Consider the following 17,572-nt stretch of genomic DNA (forward strand, 5'->3'; position numbering starts at 1 on the left):
CTGATATGGCGTTACACAGTTATTCTCATTGAGATAATCCAGAATAACATCCCTCAGAAACCCTTCACATATTTTACCAACAATAGAGGTTAGACTTACTGGCCTATAATTTTCAGGGTCACTTTTAGAGCCCTTTTTGAATATTGGTACCACATTTGCTATGCGCCAGTCCTGTGGAACAGACCCCGTCGCTATAGAGTCTCTAAATATAAAAAATAATGGTTTGTCTATTACATTACTTAGTTCTCTTAGTACTCGTGGGTGTATGCCATCCGGACCCGGAGATTTATCTATTTTAATCTTATTTAGCCGGTTTTGCACCTCTCCTTGGGTTAGATTGGTGACCCTTAATATAGGGTTTTCTTTGTCTCGGCATTTCACCTAGCATTTCATTTTCCACCATGAATACCATGGAGAAGGTGTTTCATATATTAGCTTTTGCCTCATCATCTACAACCATACTTTCCTCACAATTTTTTAATGGGCCTACACTTTCACTTATGATTCTTTTACTATTGATATAGTTGAAGAACAGTTTGGGATTAGTTTTATTCTCCTTAGCAATGTGCTTCTCTGTTTCCTTTTTGGCAGCTTTAATTAGTTTTTTAGATAAAGTGTTTTTCTCCCTATAGTTTTTTAGAGCTTCAACGGCGCCATCCTGCTTTAGTAGTTTAAATGCTTTCTTTTTACTGTTAATTGCCCCTCTTACTTTTTTGTTTAGCCACATTGGGTTTTTCCTATTTCTTGTCCTTTTATTCCCACAAGGTATAAACCGCTTACAGTGCCTACTAAGGATGTTCTTAAACATTTCCCATTTATTTTCTGGGGATTCTATGGGGGTGACGTGCAGCACACGGGGAGGCTATGGGGGTGACATGCTGCACATGGGGAGGCTATGGGAAGGCTGTATACTGTCATGCAGTATATGGGAAGGATGTGTGGGGCTCAATCAGTATATGGGGAGGCTGTGGGAGCCTCATGCAGTATATGGGGAGGCTGTGGGAGCCTCATGCAGTATATGGGAGGCTGTGTGGGGCCTCATTCAGAATGTGGAGAGACTGTAGGGCTCATGCTGTATATAAGAAGGCTGTGTGGGGTTCATGCAGTATATGGGGAGTCTGTAGGGCTCATGCCCGTATATAGGGAGGCTGTGTAGGGCTCATGCCCGTATATAGGGAGGCTGTGTGAGGCTCATGCCCGTATATAAGGGGCTGTGGGGGAGTTTAAAGATATATAGGGGGGTGTCAGCATAGTTAATTCTGCTCAATATTAAGTGATACAATGAATATTAATATTGAGTAGAATTAATTTCAAGCTGATGGTTCGGACCTCCACCACAGTCATGGTCTCTCATGTGGCCCCTCGGGAGAATTAATTACCCACCCCTGCACTAGACCATCCATCACGTTATCTGACAAATTATTGTTACATGTGTACAAGATCAGAATTAATAACAGTACATGAATACAGCACTAGAACCACCAGCAAAACAGAAATACATGACCACCGTCAGTGCAGGAACGTATCACCAAAACCACCATTGGTACAGGAATGCACCACCAGAACCACCATCAGCACAGAAATACATCAACAGAACCACTGTCAGTACAAGAATACATCAAGCTTAGTACAGCAATCAATTGCAATGTGAGGTCAGCCCCATATACAATAAATACAAGTGTTTCTCACAAAATTAGAATATTATCAAAAAGTGAATTTATTTCAGTTCTTCAATACAAAAATTGAACCTCCTATATTATATAGAGTCTTTACACACAGAGTGATCTATTTCACGTGTTTATTTCTGTTAGTGTTGATGATTATGGCTTACAGCCAATGAAAACCCAAAAGTCATTATCTCAGTAATTTAGAATACTTTATCACACCAGCTTAAAAAAAAGATTTTAAAATCCGAAATGTTGTCCTACTGAAATTTATGTTCAGTAAATGCACTCAATACTTGGTCGGGCTCCTTTAGCATCAATTACTGCATCAATGCGACGTGGCATGGAGGCGATCAGCCTGTGGCACTGCTGAGAGGTTATGGAAGCCCAGGTTGCTTTGATAGCAGCCTTCAGCTCGTCTGCATTGTTGGGTCTGGTGTCTCTCATCTTCCTCTTGGCAATACTCCATAGATTCTCTATGGGGTTAAGGTCAGGCGGGTTTGCTGTCAATCAAGCCCGGTGATACTGCTGTGTGTACACCAGGTATTGGTCCTTTTGGCCGTGTGGACAGGGGCCAAGTCCTGCTGCAGAATGACATTTCCATCTCCATAAAGCTTGTCGGCAGAGGGAAGCATGAAGAGCTCTAACATGTCCTGGTAGACGGCTGCGCTGACTTTGGTCTTGATAAAACACAGTGGACCTACACCAGCAGATGACATGGCTCCCCAAACCATCACTGATGGTGGAGACTTCACACTAGACCTCCAGCAGCTTGGATTGTGGCCTCTCCACTCTTCCTCCAGACTCTGGGACCGCGATTTCCAAATGAAATGCAAAATTTACTTTCATCTGAAAACAACACCTTGGGCCACTGACAACAGTCCGGTTCTCTTTCTCCTTGGCCCAGGTAAGACGCTTCTGGCGTTGTCTATTGGTCATGAGTGGCTGACACAAGGAATGTGACACTTGTAGCCCATGTCCTGGATACATCTGTGTGTGGTGTGAAGCAATGACTCCAGCAGCAGTCCACTCCTTGTGAATCTCCTCCACATTTTTGAGTGTCCTTTTCTTAACAATCCTTTCCAGGCTGCGGTTATCCCGGTTCCTTGTGCATCTTTTTCTACCACACTTTTTCCTTCCACTCCACTTTCCATTAATATGCTTGGATCCAGCACTCTGTGAACAGCCGGCTTCTTTAGTAATGACCTTTTGTGGCTTCCCCTCCTTGTGGAATGGGTGATGGCCTTCTGGACATCTGTCAGGGCAGCAGTCTTCCCCATGATTGTGGAGCTACTGATACAACTAAGGGACCTTTTTTAAACGCTCAGGAAGCCTTTACAGGTGTTTTTTGTAAATTATAATTTACTGAGAGAGTGATTTTTGTTTTTTTCTTCTCCCATGAAAACCCAGCCTCATATAGGAGATCGTATTTTCTTCTATATAAGGACTGCAGTATATGGACAATTGATCAAACAATCGCAGGTAAAAGTTCCCCAACGGGACTAAAACTTGTTATAGAAAATATTAAATAGAGAGATTATACATATAAAAAAAAAATGCCAGAATTACCCTTCCCCCCAAAAAAAAAGTGTGAAAGAAACATTGAATGTACGCCAAAATGGTATCAATAAAAACGTCATCTCGCCACAGGCCGTCACACGCCTCCATTAATGGAAACATTAGAAAAAAATTTTTTTTTACAAATATCAGAAAATGGCAAAATAAATCCAAAACTTTTCATTCGGAGGACTCGGAACACCGACGTGACCACTGGACCAGGGTCCTGCAAATTATTTTTGCTCGACTCCTCATATTAGTAAATTGCATAAAGAAATAATTCCATAATGGCGTTTAATCCCCAGAATGTTCCCATTCATTGACTGCAAGCAGAGATCTTGAACTTCAAATTGCGTCAGATATTCCTCACCGCCCTTTAATGGTGGTTGAGGTTGTGCCCCCCGTGTGACATGACTACAGACGTGAAAGGTTTTTAGTCCATCATATAATAAAGGCCTAATGATGGAGGGACGTGGATAATACCGAGGATCAGGCGGCTGACATTTAGATCTGGTGTTACTGTAACGGGGGAGGGGTGCACGCGGGATACAGAATCTCTCTGATCCATTTTCCGGAGGCTCCACGTGCCACACTGTGAAGACATTGGCAGGAGGAGGGGGCAGAGTGACACTCAGATATATACACATCCTAGGAGCAGTGTCTGCCTATGGGGGGAGTGGGCTGACGGAGGAGTGCGGAGGGCTCGCTGCCCCTTGTACAGTCTTATACATTCATTTTCACTATATGTAATAACCTCCTGTGGCCATGTGACCCCTGCCCTTGAGCATATGAGAACCCCCCCAACTGGTACATTGAAGTCCCGAGCTTCCCAGGATGTATGCCTTCTATATACCATACAGTTGGGGCCAAAAGTATTGCCACCCCTGCAATTCTGTCAGATAATACTCAGTTTCTTCCTGAAAATGATTGCAAACACAAATTCTTTGGTATTATTATCTTCATTTAATTTGTCTTAAATGAAAAAACACAAAAGAGAATGAAGCAAAAAGCAAAACATTGATCATTTCACACAAAACTCCAAAAATGGGCCAGACAAAAGTATTGGCACCCTCAGCCTAATACTTGGTTGCACAACCTTTAGCCAAAATAACTGCGACCAGCCGCTTCCGGTAACCATCAATGAGTTTCTTACAATGCTCTGCTGGAATTTTAGACCATTCTTCTTTGGCAAACTGCTCCAGGTCCCTGATATTTGAAGGGTGCCTTCTCCAAACTGCCATTTTTAGATCTCTCCACAGGTGTTCTATGGGATTCAGGTCTGGACTCATTGCTGGCCACCTTAGAAGTCTCCAGTGCTTTCTCTCAAACCATTTTCTAGTGCTTTTTGAAGTGTGTTTTGGGTCATTGTCCTGCTGGAAGACCCATGACATCTGAGGGAGACCCAGCTTTCTCACACTGGGCCCTACATTATGCTGCAAAATTTGTTGGTAGTCTTCAGACTTCATAATGCCATGCACACGGTCAAGCAGTCCAGTGCCAGAGGCAGCAAAGCAACCCCAAAACATCAGGGAACCTCCGCCATGTTTGACTGTAGGGACCGTGTTTTTTTCTTTGAATGCCTCTTTTTTTTCTCCTGTAAACACTATATTGATGCCTTTGCCCAAAAAGCTCTACTTTTGTCTCATCTGACCAGAGAACATTCTTCCAAAACGTTTTAGGCTTTTTCAGGTATATTTTGGCAAACTCCAGCCTGGCTTTTTTATGTCTCGGGGTAAGAAGTGGGGTCTTCCTGGGTCTCCTACCATACAGTCCCTTTTCATTCAGACGCCAACGGATAGTACGGGTTGACACTGTTGTACCCTCGGACTGCAGGGCAGCTTGAACTTGTTTGGATGTTAGTCGAGGTTCTTTATCCAACATCCGCACAATCTTGCGTTGAAATCTCTTGTCAATTTTTCTTTTCCGTCCACATCTAGGGAGGTTAGCCACAGTGCCATGGGCTTTACACTTCTTGATGACACTGCGCACGGTAGACACAGGAACATTCAGGTCTTTGGAGATGGACTTCTAGCCTTGAGATTGCTCATGCTTCCTCACAATTTGGTTTCTCAAGTCCTCAGACAGTTCTTTGGTCTTCTTTCTTTTCTCCATGCTCAATGTGGTACACACAAGGACACAGGACAGAGGTTGAGTCAACTTTAATCCCTGTCAACTGGCTGCAAGTGTGATTTAGTTATTGCCAACCCCTGTTAGGTGCCACAGGTAAGTTACAGGTGCTGCTAATTACACAAATTAGAAAAGCATCACATGATTTACGGGCAGCACGGTGGCTCAGTGGTTAGCCTTGCAGCACTGGGGTCCTGGGTTTGAATCCCACCAAGGATAACATCTGCAAGGAGTTTGTATATTCTCCCCGTGTTTGCGGGGGTTTCCTCTGGGTACTCCGGTTTCCCCCCCCCCTCCCTGATAGGGAATTTAGATTGTGAGCCCCATCGGGGACAGTGATGCTAATATGTGCATACTGTAAAGCGCTGCGGAATATGTTAGCGCTATATAAAAATAAAGATTATTATTAATGATTTTTCGAACAGTGCCAATACTTTTGTCCACCCTCTTTTTTATGTTTGGTGTGGAATTATATCCAATTTGGCTTTAGGACAATTCTTTTTGTGTTTTTTCATTTAAGACAAATTAAATGTAGATAATAATACCAAAGAATTTGTGATTGCAATCATTTTCAGGAAGAAACTGAGTATTATCTGACAGAATTGCAGGGGTGTCAATACTTTTGGCCACAACTGTATGCCCTATATGATATATCCAATATGTACCTCCTCAAATGCCACATTACAGTATAAAAACTTTGTAAAGTGCTGGTATTACGTTCCTGTCCCGTGAGTCCGGGCCTCTTGCGGGATATATAATACATGGCAATATCCTGCTGGCCTTAGAAGCTGCTGATTGACATTGCATGTTATTTAGACTGTGATCTAAAAGTGCACCCAGAGCCTTCACTACAAGTGACTCTCCTAGTTTTACTCCCCTAGAATAGATGATGCCATCATATTATTAGGACAGGCCTTGAGCAAGCCGCCCCCCTCCCCCCCCACGCGGCATTGGTGGGTTGCCCTCCCAGGGCCGTGGGGTACTCGGTACCGGGCCAGTGTCAGCGGGATGTGTCACAGCAGCGGTGACCGGGTCCGTGGCCCTGGGCGCCCAAATCAATGGAGGGAATGTAAATGGTGGAATAGTTCGTGACGCCACCTGTGGTGTTCGGCAAGTAGGATGTTAGGCCGACGCTGCAGACAGATCCTCTGGGGCTGGTGGTGTGTTGCAGCCAGGATGGTATAGCTCCCCACTGGTGAAGCTGTAGCCCCAGGGCAGCGTGGATGCAATGGAAGAGGAGAGGTGCAGGCGGTGTGGAGAATGGTACCCAGCTATAGCGGTGCTGAATGTGTTAGCGCACAAATGAATGGAGGACACCGGGGTTTGTAGTTCCAAAGCTTTACTCACAGTCCGTTGTACACACACAGGTGCCTGCCTCCAGGCCGTGTCTTCCGGGTCAGAGACTCAATCAACCTCCGGGCAAGTTAGGATTCTCCCCTCCAACACTCCGCCAACATGTACCTTTCTGAATGACTCCTCTATAGCGCCTTAAAGTGTGAAGATCTCCTAGTACTGAGTTACACTGGAGTTCCTCCTGTCAGATGTTCCCAAGAACTCTACTTGTACGGCAGACAGCTGTAGCCTGCTTCGGGGACTCCCTTCTCCTGAGTCCCAGCTCTCTATCCAATTGCTGTTGTGCCCCAAGTATTAGATGGGAGTAGTGCATTTACAGCCAACTAATCCACCGGTGTCTGCTGCAGAACCATAAGTGTCCATACAACCTCGGGGACCGGGCCCCGGCCTTGCTCTGAGAACCTATAGGCAGGGTTCCTCCTCTAACCCACGTCCTCTCTGTTCTCTCTACTCCTTCGTTCCGTACTTGTCTTTCTTTCTTATGGAAGCTTAGATTTCAGTTCTACGTCTTTCTCCTTCTTTTCCTTTCCCATGCCAGCTGGCTCAGGTCACTGAGGCAACTGCAGCACTCCTTCCTCCATCCCTTCTTCCAGGGATCCTCACTCCTGTCTGAGTGACTTCCTACCCGACTGACCTTCTGTCAGACTGACCTGTCCTCCTACACTTTCCCACTCTTTTATGTATCTTAACTCCACCCACCTCCCAGCACGTCCAGTGTTCCAAGCAAGGAACCACCAAAGGTGCTCTGCTACCGTCTGAGCAAGGAGCCGCAATGTGGTTGTGCAGAACTACCCTGTTGTGTGGGGTGCGAGTGTTGGAGTGTGGAAAGGATTTCCCACCTTACCCGGATAGTGGGGCACTACACCTTAGGAGAAGGTGCAGTACCTCTGTGGCGACTGAGCCTCAGGGGCACCACATACCCCCCGTTAAACACAGCACGTCCACGGGCTGCAAGATAAACAAAGTTGACAGTACAGGAACATACAAAATTTTGCAATGCTGAACAACATCTCTTATACTATAACTTCCCGATATGAGAGGCACTGTTTCTTAAACGTTGCAAACAATTCCTAATTACCTATCTAAAATTCTAAGTCAAAAGTGCAAATCTTTACTTAATTTCAAAGTGCTGTCATCTGTTACTCACTATCACTTCAGTATTCTTCATCAATACATTTCTTTCTTTTCACTGTCTCTTTTAGACTCTGGACGACAACCGTAAATACCTGGTTCGTCACCTAAAATTTTTAATTCTTTATTCAAATTTCTCATCTTTACGTATCAAAACATTCTTACTTCAATATAAAAGTCATTGACTATCATAAGACACATTATCAAATATTTCACAGTAAAACTTTTCAAAAATTCTTGTAAGTGCTGGACACCGCTCCCAGCCGGGATCTCTTGCAGTGTCTGCTGAGGTAGACTCTTTCTTCGAAAAGTGTCCTTATATAAAAACAAGAGACGGCACCTAAAGAGGCGCAAACTATTTACAATAAAGTTTGTGATGCACTCCAAGTTCATGGTCACGGAAGTTCAAATTAGAAAACGCTGCCAATCAAAAACCAGGCAACAAGAGTGCAAACATGGAAAACATGATTAACAAAAGTAGGCACAACGGTGCAAATAAACCCTCCTGGGTAAAGAGAGTTATTAATGCTGATCCCCTCCTGTGGTTCTGGAAGCTGAAATAGAACTGCTACCAGATGTGGTACTTTGGGTGTCTCCATTCTGTTGCTGGTTACCTGCTATAGGGCACTGAAGCTGTGGTAAAGGGAACCCATGATGCATCTCAATGCCCATCAACTGCTCCTCCTCAATAGGTGATTCCGCTGTTCTGGCACGAGGCCTAGCACCGAGGGATTCCGCATCTTGTCGGCGCTGATAGGCAACTACATGGAGACTTGGCAGCGAAGGGATCCCGAGGTCACTTTTCCAAAGCGACCTAGACTCCTCTATTCCCTGAAAATGTCAAATCGTGGGCGCCTGTTCCAACCGTACCCTTCTCAGTAGGGACCTCCTCCACCGCCCCATCTCTGACTGACTAGCGCCCCCAGCGGACTCTTCCAACTGCCCCAGTTCGAGTTGCCGCAAACCCGCCTCAGACAAAGTGAATTCCGAGAGGAACCCATTAGGAGGGCCGGGGTATATACCTGGTGCCTCCTGGCGGTGTGGCCTCCGTTCCGGTGCAGGCATGGTGGCAACGAGCGCTGCCCGGTGAGAAACCGGGGACGGCGGTGGAGCCAATGACAGCTCCGGCTCCGGGGGGGGTCGCTGGCGGGACCTGCGCAGCCGCGTCAGTTTGTATGTACAACATTTGCATGTTTTATAGTAAAGGCTGCTGTGGCTGATTATTATCCAAGTTCGGAGTCTGTCTTTATTGGGGGAAAGGGATTGGGCATGGGGAAGGGGCTGTCTAAGTAGAGGGGGAGCGTGGATGGGCGTAAATGGCCCACCAGGACATCGACAATACCAATGTCACGTGCCCATGTGCATAACTTTAAATTGAACCTCATCTGGCAGGTAGATGCACAAACACTCAGTTTGTCCAAGTCAGCCTGAAACTTATAATATTACAAAGTGTTATAATGAAACGTATTATCTACACAATTTGGAATCATCTGCAAAAATAAAACCATGAATGGCATCATTAATCCCGTCTTTTATATCATTAATAATTAAGTTGAATAATAGTGGACCCAACACTGAACCTTGGGGTCAGCACTTACCACTGGAGACCATTCAGAGTAGCCATCATTAGAGTCTCTATATATTATGTACTGGGGCCCAGCAATGACATGGCTGCGTTCAGTAAGAAACCTTAGCTGTGGCCTTTTATTCTGGAGGTCATTGTGGGAATTGTCCTGCACAGGAGGATCCCAGGGCCTTATATAAGGTCTGACAATTTCATCCCAGAATTTAAAGTAGTCATGGCACTGATGTGTGATCCTTCAAGGATATGCTTCTCCAGGCCATCACTGACCCCACCTTCAAAATGGTCAGACTGCAGAATTATAAATGCAGCTCTGAAGCACACAGAAATATAACGCTATCGCAAATAGTAATAGCTGCTCTCCCCAAACCTATAAAGTGAGAATACCCCTTTAATGCAGAATTACTTAAGTGAGACCATAGAGCGGACATTGCGGGGGATTCAGCAGCCTCCATGACTCATGAGAGACCCTCATGTTTGGGCCCTAAGACTTGACAGCCCCCTATATGCTTGTACAGACCCTTTGCGACATTTTTTTTGCAGCATTATTATTATTTATTTCTATAGCGCCATTGATTCCATGGTGCTGTACATGAGAAGGGGTTACATACAAATTACAGATATCACTTACAGTAAACAAACTAACAATGACCGACTGATACAGAGGGGAGAGGACCCTGCCCTTTCGGGCTTACATGCTAAAGCAAAGTATTTGTATGGTTCGTCCTATGTAAATGCAATTTTAGCAAAACCCGAGAAGGAGGCCTTGCGGGCTGCACGGAGCGCGTCCATCTAATGTAGTACCTAGCACGCACACAGTTACTTTCTCGTCCTGCAGATAAATCCCCCCCCTTTTGTGTCAGAAATTACAGGAAGAGCAGGGGGAGAGAAAAGCGAGGAGGGGGATAGAGAGAGAGAGAGACAGACAGCTAGTGGGAGAACGAAAACATTCCTGTCTCTCCTCCCTCCTACATATGGAGGAGACATGAGACACCTTAGGCCCCAAAAACACCCAACTTTGCACCCCCCAATCCCAATCTATATCAGCCCCCTCCTCCCTCAGGTTTGGCTCCTTGCTGCTGCTTTCTGAGACCTCAAGGAAGAGAGTAAAAGAGAGAGGGGAGGGTTAGACAGACAGGGAGACGCAGAGAAAGAGAGGGAGGTAACGAGGCAGGGGGAGTAACCAGCAGCAGGAGGGGGGCAGGGAGGGAGCAGTTTAGGAGGGGGGAAGGAGGTGAAAAAAAAATTCGTCTTTTGTGGGATTTTCACTGCACAACGGATTAAAAAAAAAAAAAGCAAAAAAAAAAGGCAAAAAAAAAAGAAAAAGCTTTTTTTTTTTTATTCTTTCTGCCGTGTGGCTGGTTTCTTGCGCACCCACTTTTTCTTCTTCGGCCTCAGCCAGCATCGCAGGCACAGAAAACCCTTGGCACGATGATTCGCGAAGGCTCGCACTCCGATATCCCGCTCGGCCCCGGATGATCGCGATCGGAGGGATCTGAGACGCTGCAAATTTAAAGGCGAGAGAGCGAGGGCGATCCATGAGGATTCACCCCCCAATCCTTTTGTTAGGTGGGTGCCATTCTGGATCATTTCAGAGATTCGCCAGCCGGGGATTTAGATGGAGGTGTTAAGAGATTTACACATGTACACAGGCACACGCACGTATCCATGTAACCATCCGAAGCCGCGACGGGGACGGACGCCGGCGACACGCTACATGACACACGTATGAAGCCATCCATCGTGTAGGTGGACGGGAAAGACATCGAACACAGACAGACAAAAATACACACACCCCCCTCTCCGGTGGGATTCACACCCCCGGCACCAACATACACAACTGCGCAGTAGACAGAGGGGTAACGCGTGCACCCCTGTGCTCAACAGCTTGCAATCTACATGGAGAGAACACGGGAGAGGCCTACCAAGGGGAGCAGGTATTGCTACATTTTTGGAATACTGCTGAAGGGTTCTTGGTTTTAATTGCTTACTGTTTCTTTAAGACGTACTAACCTAATCCACCATGTTATTCTCATTCTATTCTACGTATATATATTCCTTCGGCGGAGATAGAATCGTGTACGATCACGTCATGAAATGTTAGATCGTCGATGTACCCCCTGCACTGTCTTCATGGTTGTATATGTGGAATCTCATGCAAATGATTGAAAGGGTTAATCGATATTGCTTCTTGGTGTCGTGCATAAGACAGGGAGGTCAGATAAGGTTTGCCGGGATTGATGCTTTATGGAATTGTCATGTCGGAATATAAAAATATCTAGAGAAATATACACACACATATATATATATATATATATATTAAAAAGAGAATTCCCAATTTACACCCAAGTCCTTGCGTCGTCCTCTCCTGCTCAGCTCTCCATCACTTTCTGGGAAAGCGGAGCGACGATCCATATGGCGGCTGTCATGTTCCGTGCAGAGATGGTCACCCAGCTTTCCTGCACTCCTGAATGGCAGATCTGCTCCTGGATCTCCAGTTGTGTAGGCAGATTTGTCATATTGATTGTCCCTCAGCTTTCACAAAATTGGTGTTACCATAAATTATTTTTTTATTTTTATTTTAGAATTATTTTTTTTTTGTCTGATGCTTTACGCATAGAATACATATGGCTTATACATATATGTTGCTACCCTTTACTAGGGAGTATATTGATCCCTCCAAAAATGAAGGGTTTGCCTGTGTTCCTCCTGTTGCATGTATTAGGAATGTACATAGAAAAATGGGGACCCCCCAATGTTGTTTAATTGACTATGACCTCATTCTAGTAAGAGTAGCCCCGCGTAACCTTTGGGCCCTCATTTGATCGGTGGGTGGTGGTGGGGGTTCACATTTCTCAGGTGATTGCTAATTTGGGGCCTGCCCTCTAAACACCATTTCTTTTTACCCTAGCGTACATGTCAGGAGTGTAATTATAGTGAAAGTGGGGGTTGCAGTCGCTCCCAGGCCTTGGAACCTACAAGGGTTCAAAAAGGTCCCTTTGGCCCAAATGAGACCAATAATATTGAAGACCTGTGAGAATTGGGGACCCTGTTGAAGATTTTGCATTGGGGTCCTGAGCATCAAGTTACGGTATGTCAAAGTGCTGAATATGGCCTAGAGATATGACTGGTGGGGGAACAAGTGCACCGGCCTGTTGTGAACTCATTTTCTGGTTTACCTCTGACTTCTGGTGAGGGTGGTGGAGATGACTGTGTTGACAGAGGAGTCGTTAGTTCTCCATCCTGGCTCCCTCTGGTGGTGACAGCAGGTAATGAAGCTGATCTAAATTGCAGAGACCTGCCACCTGAGGAGGATGACTGTGAGTGGACATCAGGAGTCTCTGACTGGATTTAAGACAGCCGACTCCCTAATTTTGTGCTGGTGATTTTCTCCTGCCCTGAGGTTCTGGTTTCCAGTTCTGTTCCTGCCTTCTTAAGCTAAGTGTGCTCTGCTATTTTTCACATGAGGTTTGGTGTAGTTTACTCAGTTTTTGTGGTCAGCCAGCCCCTGCTGGGGCTGTGCTGAATTTCCGTTCTTATGTCTCTGTTTATGCCAGTTTGCTTTATATCCCTGATCAGATTGCTCTCTTTTTGCTCTGTCTTCAGAATATACCAGAGTGCTGATACAGGGAATTGAAGTCTAGCGACTTCAGGGTTTTTGTTATCAGAAAGTGTTGGACATTTTTTTGGCAGGGTTTTGTGCGTGATTGCAGACAGCATCTTTCCTTTCCTGTCCTTCCTAGTTAGTGTGGGCCCCATCGTTTGCTCAGCCTATTTTTCTATCTGTGTTTGTGTTTTCATCTTGTCTCACCATCAATACATGTTTGGGGATTGTCTATTGCTTTGGGGTCTGCTCTGGGGCAGTTTAGATTTCCCCTTTTCTTGCTTTAGGCTTATTTAGTTCTCCGGCTGTGACGAGGCGTCTAGGATCATCGTAGGAACGCTCCACGGCTACTGCTAGTTGTGTGGATAGGATCAGGGGTCTGCAATCCGGTTAGTTTCGAACCTCTCTGGATTTCTGGGGCTTAGCTTGTTTTTGCTTTTCCTCCTCGGTGACTCATTCATAACACCGGCCCATGCGGAACCCAAAATTGTGGTAGACCTGTTGATGGAGAGTCATTGGAAGCTATGGAAACGTCAAGTCACTCAACCCTAGGAAATAGTGGGCCCCATTTTCCATTCTCATTGTCTAACTTTCCAGTAGGTGTTGGGTGAAGAACTCCCTTACACTATAGACTGTTGGGGTGCACAAAAGCTGGTCCCACCCATGCCAACTGATCAAATGTGGATAACCGTTCTTCAGCCCAGTGGCAAAACTGGCCGCCCATATTCTTAAAACTGCAAATAATCACATGACTGAAAAATCATTATTACAGGAGAATAGTACAAATGTCATTTATCTAATTGGGGGAAAGTGTCACCTTTCAGCAGCTTGTACGTTTCATTTTCTGCGGCAAGAATTCTGAAAGTGTTCACAAACATTTTCACAAACTATAAATCTTGAGTAAAACAGTAAATAAAAGACAGGGAGGAGGGGGATGCAGCTGCAGCTTCTCTCACTTTTCTCTGCATGCTGTGAGAGGGGAGAGGGAGCAGAGCAGGGAGATATTTTCTTTGCTCAGCGCTGGTAACATGTCAAGAAGAGCCGATCCAAACAAAGGAATAGCAAGAAAAATACATCTTAAATACAGGTGAGACGCACTGGCTGTGTCTACATTATTTTTTTTGTCTTCTCTACTTCATCGATGTATACAGTGGCATGTAAAATTTTGGGCACCCCTGGTTAAAATTACTGTTATTGTGCACAGTCAAGTAAGTTGAATCTCTAAATCTCTAAAAGGCCTAAAGTTAAAGATGACACATTTCCTTTGTATTTTAGGCACAAAAAAATATACATATGACTTTTTACATTTTTAAAATAAAATGAAAAATGGACTATTGCAAAAGTTTGTGCAACCTGCATTGTTAGTACCTAGTAGCGGCCCCTTTTGAAAGTATCACACTTGTAAACGTTTTTTGTAGCCGGACAAGAGTCTTTCAGTACTTGTCTGAGGGATTTTCCTCCCTTCTTCCTTGGAGAATTCCTCCCGTTCTGTGAGATTCCTGGGTCGTCTTGCCTCCTCTGCTATTTTGAGGTCTAGCCACAGATTTTCAATGATGCTCAGATCAGGGGACTGTGAGGGCCATTGTAAAACCTTCAGCTTGCTCCTTTTGAGGTCGTCTATTGTGGATTGTGATGTGTGTTTAGGATCATTATCCATTGGGAGACGCCATCCTCTTCCTCTTTTCACCTTCAGCTTTTTTTTTTTTTTTTACAGATGGTATTATGCTTGCATTAAGAATTGGTTGAAATTTCATTGAATCCATTCTTCCCTCTACCTGTGAAATGTTACCTCTGCCATTGGCTGCAACACAACCCCAAAGCATGATTGATTCACCCCCATGCTTTGGTTGGCAAGATGTTCTCTTCCTGAAATTCTGTGCCCTTTTTTCTCTACACATACCTTTGATCATTGTGGCCAAAGAGTTCCATTTTAACCTTATCGGTCCAAAATACATCAGTCTTCTTTAAATGTTCTTTTGCATACTTCTGATGATAAATTTTATGGTGAGGATGCAGGAGAGGTTTTCTTCTGATGACTCTTCCATGAAGGCCATATTTGTGCAGGTGTCTCTGAACAGTAAAACAATGAACCACAACTCCACAGTCTGCTAAATCTTTCTGAATGTCTTTTGCAGTCATGTGGAGATCTGATTTGCCTCTCTAGCAATCCTATGAGCAGCTCTCACTGAAATTTTGCTTGATCTTCCAGACATTATCTTGACCTCCATTGTTCCTGGTAACTGCCATTTCTTAATTACATTTTGAACAGAAGAAAGGGCAACTTGAAAACACTGTGCTATCCTCTTATAGCCTTCTCCTGCTTTGTGGGCCTCCACCATTTTCATTTCCAGAGTGCTAGGCAGCTGCTTAGAAGAACCCATGGCTGCTGTTTTTTTGGCACCATACAAGCCATAACCCTAACAGGCCAATTAAGGTCTGAATCCTTGGTCAAAGTTATCTGATTACACAAACTTCCAAGGGTGTCTAAACCTTTTGCATCTGCCCATTTTCCTTTTTTGTAATTTTTAAAATGTAAAAGAATTAATATATACATATATAGCCTAAAATACAGGGTAAATGTGTCATCTTTAACTTTAACCCTTTTGGAGATCATTTCATCTTCAGCTTGTTTACCTATTTCAAATAACAGTAATTTTGACCAGGGGCGTCCAAACTTTTACATGCCACTGTACAAGTTTATAATGATCCAATCAGATGTCTCCCCTCTTCTTTTTTTTAATCAGAACATTCTTATTGATAAGAAAGCATACATAACATTGTTACAAATCTACCATTGAATAATAACTTGTTGGTAATTACAGATTAAGCCTTTACTGTTATGCATTTAATTGTATCAACAACTTTTCATAAATCCATCTCTAACTCAATTTTATTGATTATATTTATAAATGAGATAAAAAACAAACACCCCTCCCTCCAATAACACAGCAGACCAAGCTATATTCATAGTGCATTACATCCCATATACTCCCATATACCCTGACTTGACTGACACACAATAGTCGCTTCTATTTACTATGTCCACTGACTACCCCTATATCCAAAACCCGGGAATATTGTAGCCCTCTACCCTGGAACCACTAGCTGCCATATCCTATCTCTCACCAGCGCTCCAGACGGTAGGCCTGATGTATTTAACCATGGTCCCCATAAATTTCCAAATTTTGTTACTGTTTTTCTTTTTCTATAATCCCCCTTTTCCATCCAAATGTTAGCATTTATCCTGTTGAGATGAGATATATCTGCGAGAGTCTCTGAGACTCACATGGGGACCGTCCGGGAACCTGATCCAATATCTCTTTCCATTGTTATAATGTGATCTGTCCCACGTCTGATTCCCATTGTAACCTTGCTGTCCAAGTATGGCCATCAGCAAGAGACCGCTACATCCTGATGATATATTCTAGAGATTAGACCCGCCGTATACTTTGCCGATGCTAATGACTCAAGTGTCGGAGCTTTTTTGAATCTCGGGTGCAGTAACCCCAAACTGGGACCGGAACTTTGCGTGTCTCAGTTGTAGGTATTGAAAGAAGGAAGCATTAGGAAGCCTGTATTCTTGTTGGAGTTTATTGAAGCTTTTAAGTGTTCCGTTTTCTAGGATATTGTCCATAGTTCGCATTCCCTTCAGCTCCCACCCTCTAAACCCCTTTAACTTATCAAACTTCGCTAATTTATCATTGTGCCATATTGGGGTAAATCTGGAGTAATTCCCAGCAATCTCTTTCCCCATCCCACACCTTGTATATTAACGCCATAGTTGGCCACTCTCCATCCGCACGGCTTGCACCCCCTTTCAATATGTGAATAGGTGAAAAGTATTTTTTGTCATGTAAAACAAGTCTTCCTGCTTTGTCCATACTCTCCCTCTTTTCCCAGCCGTGGAAATGCTGCATCTGTGGTGCTATAAAGTACATCCATGGATCTGGTAGCTGTCTCCCCTCTTCTTCTCCCTTCTCACAGCTCTGATCCAATCAGATGTCTCCCCTCTTCTGCTCCTCCTTCCTCACACCATATGGAGCTCTGATCCAATCAGATATCTCCCCTCTTCTGCTCCTCCTTCCTCACACCATATGGAGCTCTGATCCAATCAGATGTCTCCCCTCTTCTGCTCCTCCTTCCTCACACCATATTGAGCTCTGATCCAATCAGATGTCTCCCCTCTTCTGCTCCTCCTTCCTCAAACCATATGGAGCTCTGATCCAATCAGATGTCTCCCCTCTTCTGCTCCTCCTTCCTCACACCATATGGAGCTCTGATCCAATCAGATGTCTCCCCTCTTCTGCTCCTCCTTCCTCACACCATATGGAGCTCTGATCCAATCAGATGTCTCCCCTCTTCTGCTCCTCCTTCCTCACACCATATGGAGCTCTGATCCAATCAAATGTCTCCCCTCTTCTGCTCCTCCTTCCTCACACCATATGGAGCTCTGATCCAATCAGATGTCTCCCCTCTTCTGCTCATCCTTCCTCAAACCATATGGAGCTCTGATCCAATCAGATGTCTCCCCTCTTCTGCTCCTCCTTCCTCAAA

The 17,572-nt window shown here is 44.6% G+C and overlaps 1 protein-coding gene across 4 annotated transcripts in view; it reads left to right on the forward strand.

Annotated features, from left to right (window-relative positions):
- The first annotated feature begins 10,605 nt into the window (after nucleotides 1–10,605).
- Nucleotides 10,606–17,572, forward strand: part of ATN1 (atrophin 1) — a 42,572-nt gene continuing 35,605 nt past the window's right edge. For 2 of the 4 annotated variants that reach the window (XM_073552976.1, XM_073552975.1), the window contains exon 1: nucleotides 10,607–10,983. The gene's annotated coding sequence lies outside the window, so the exon portion shown is untranslated. Of the gene's footprint in view, nucleotides 10,984–11,054; nucleotides 11,352–17,572 lie in introns of those variants that run through there. The other 2 variants (XM_073552973.1, XM_073552974.1) reach the window with 2 other exon arrangements.

Source organism: Dendrobates tinctorius, unplaced genomic scaffold (genome assembly GCF_039654945.1).
Source record: "Dendrobates tinctorius isolate UK_male_01 unplaced genomic scaffold, ASM3965494v1 ptg000196l, whole genome shotgun sequence".
NCBI lineage: Eukaryota > Metazoa > Chordata > Amphibia > Anura > Dendrobatidae > Dendrobates > Dendrobates tinctorius.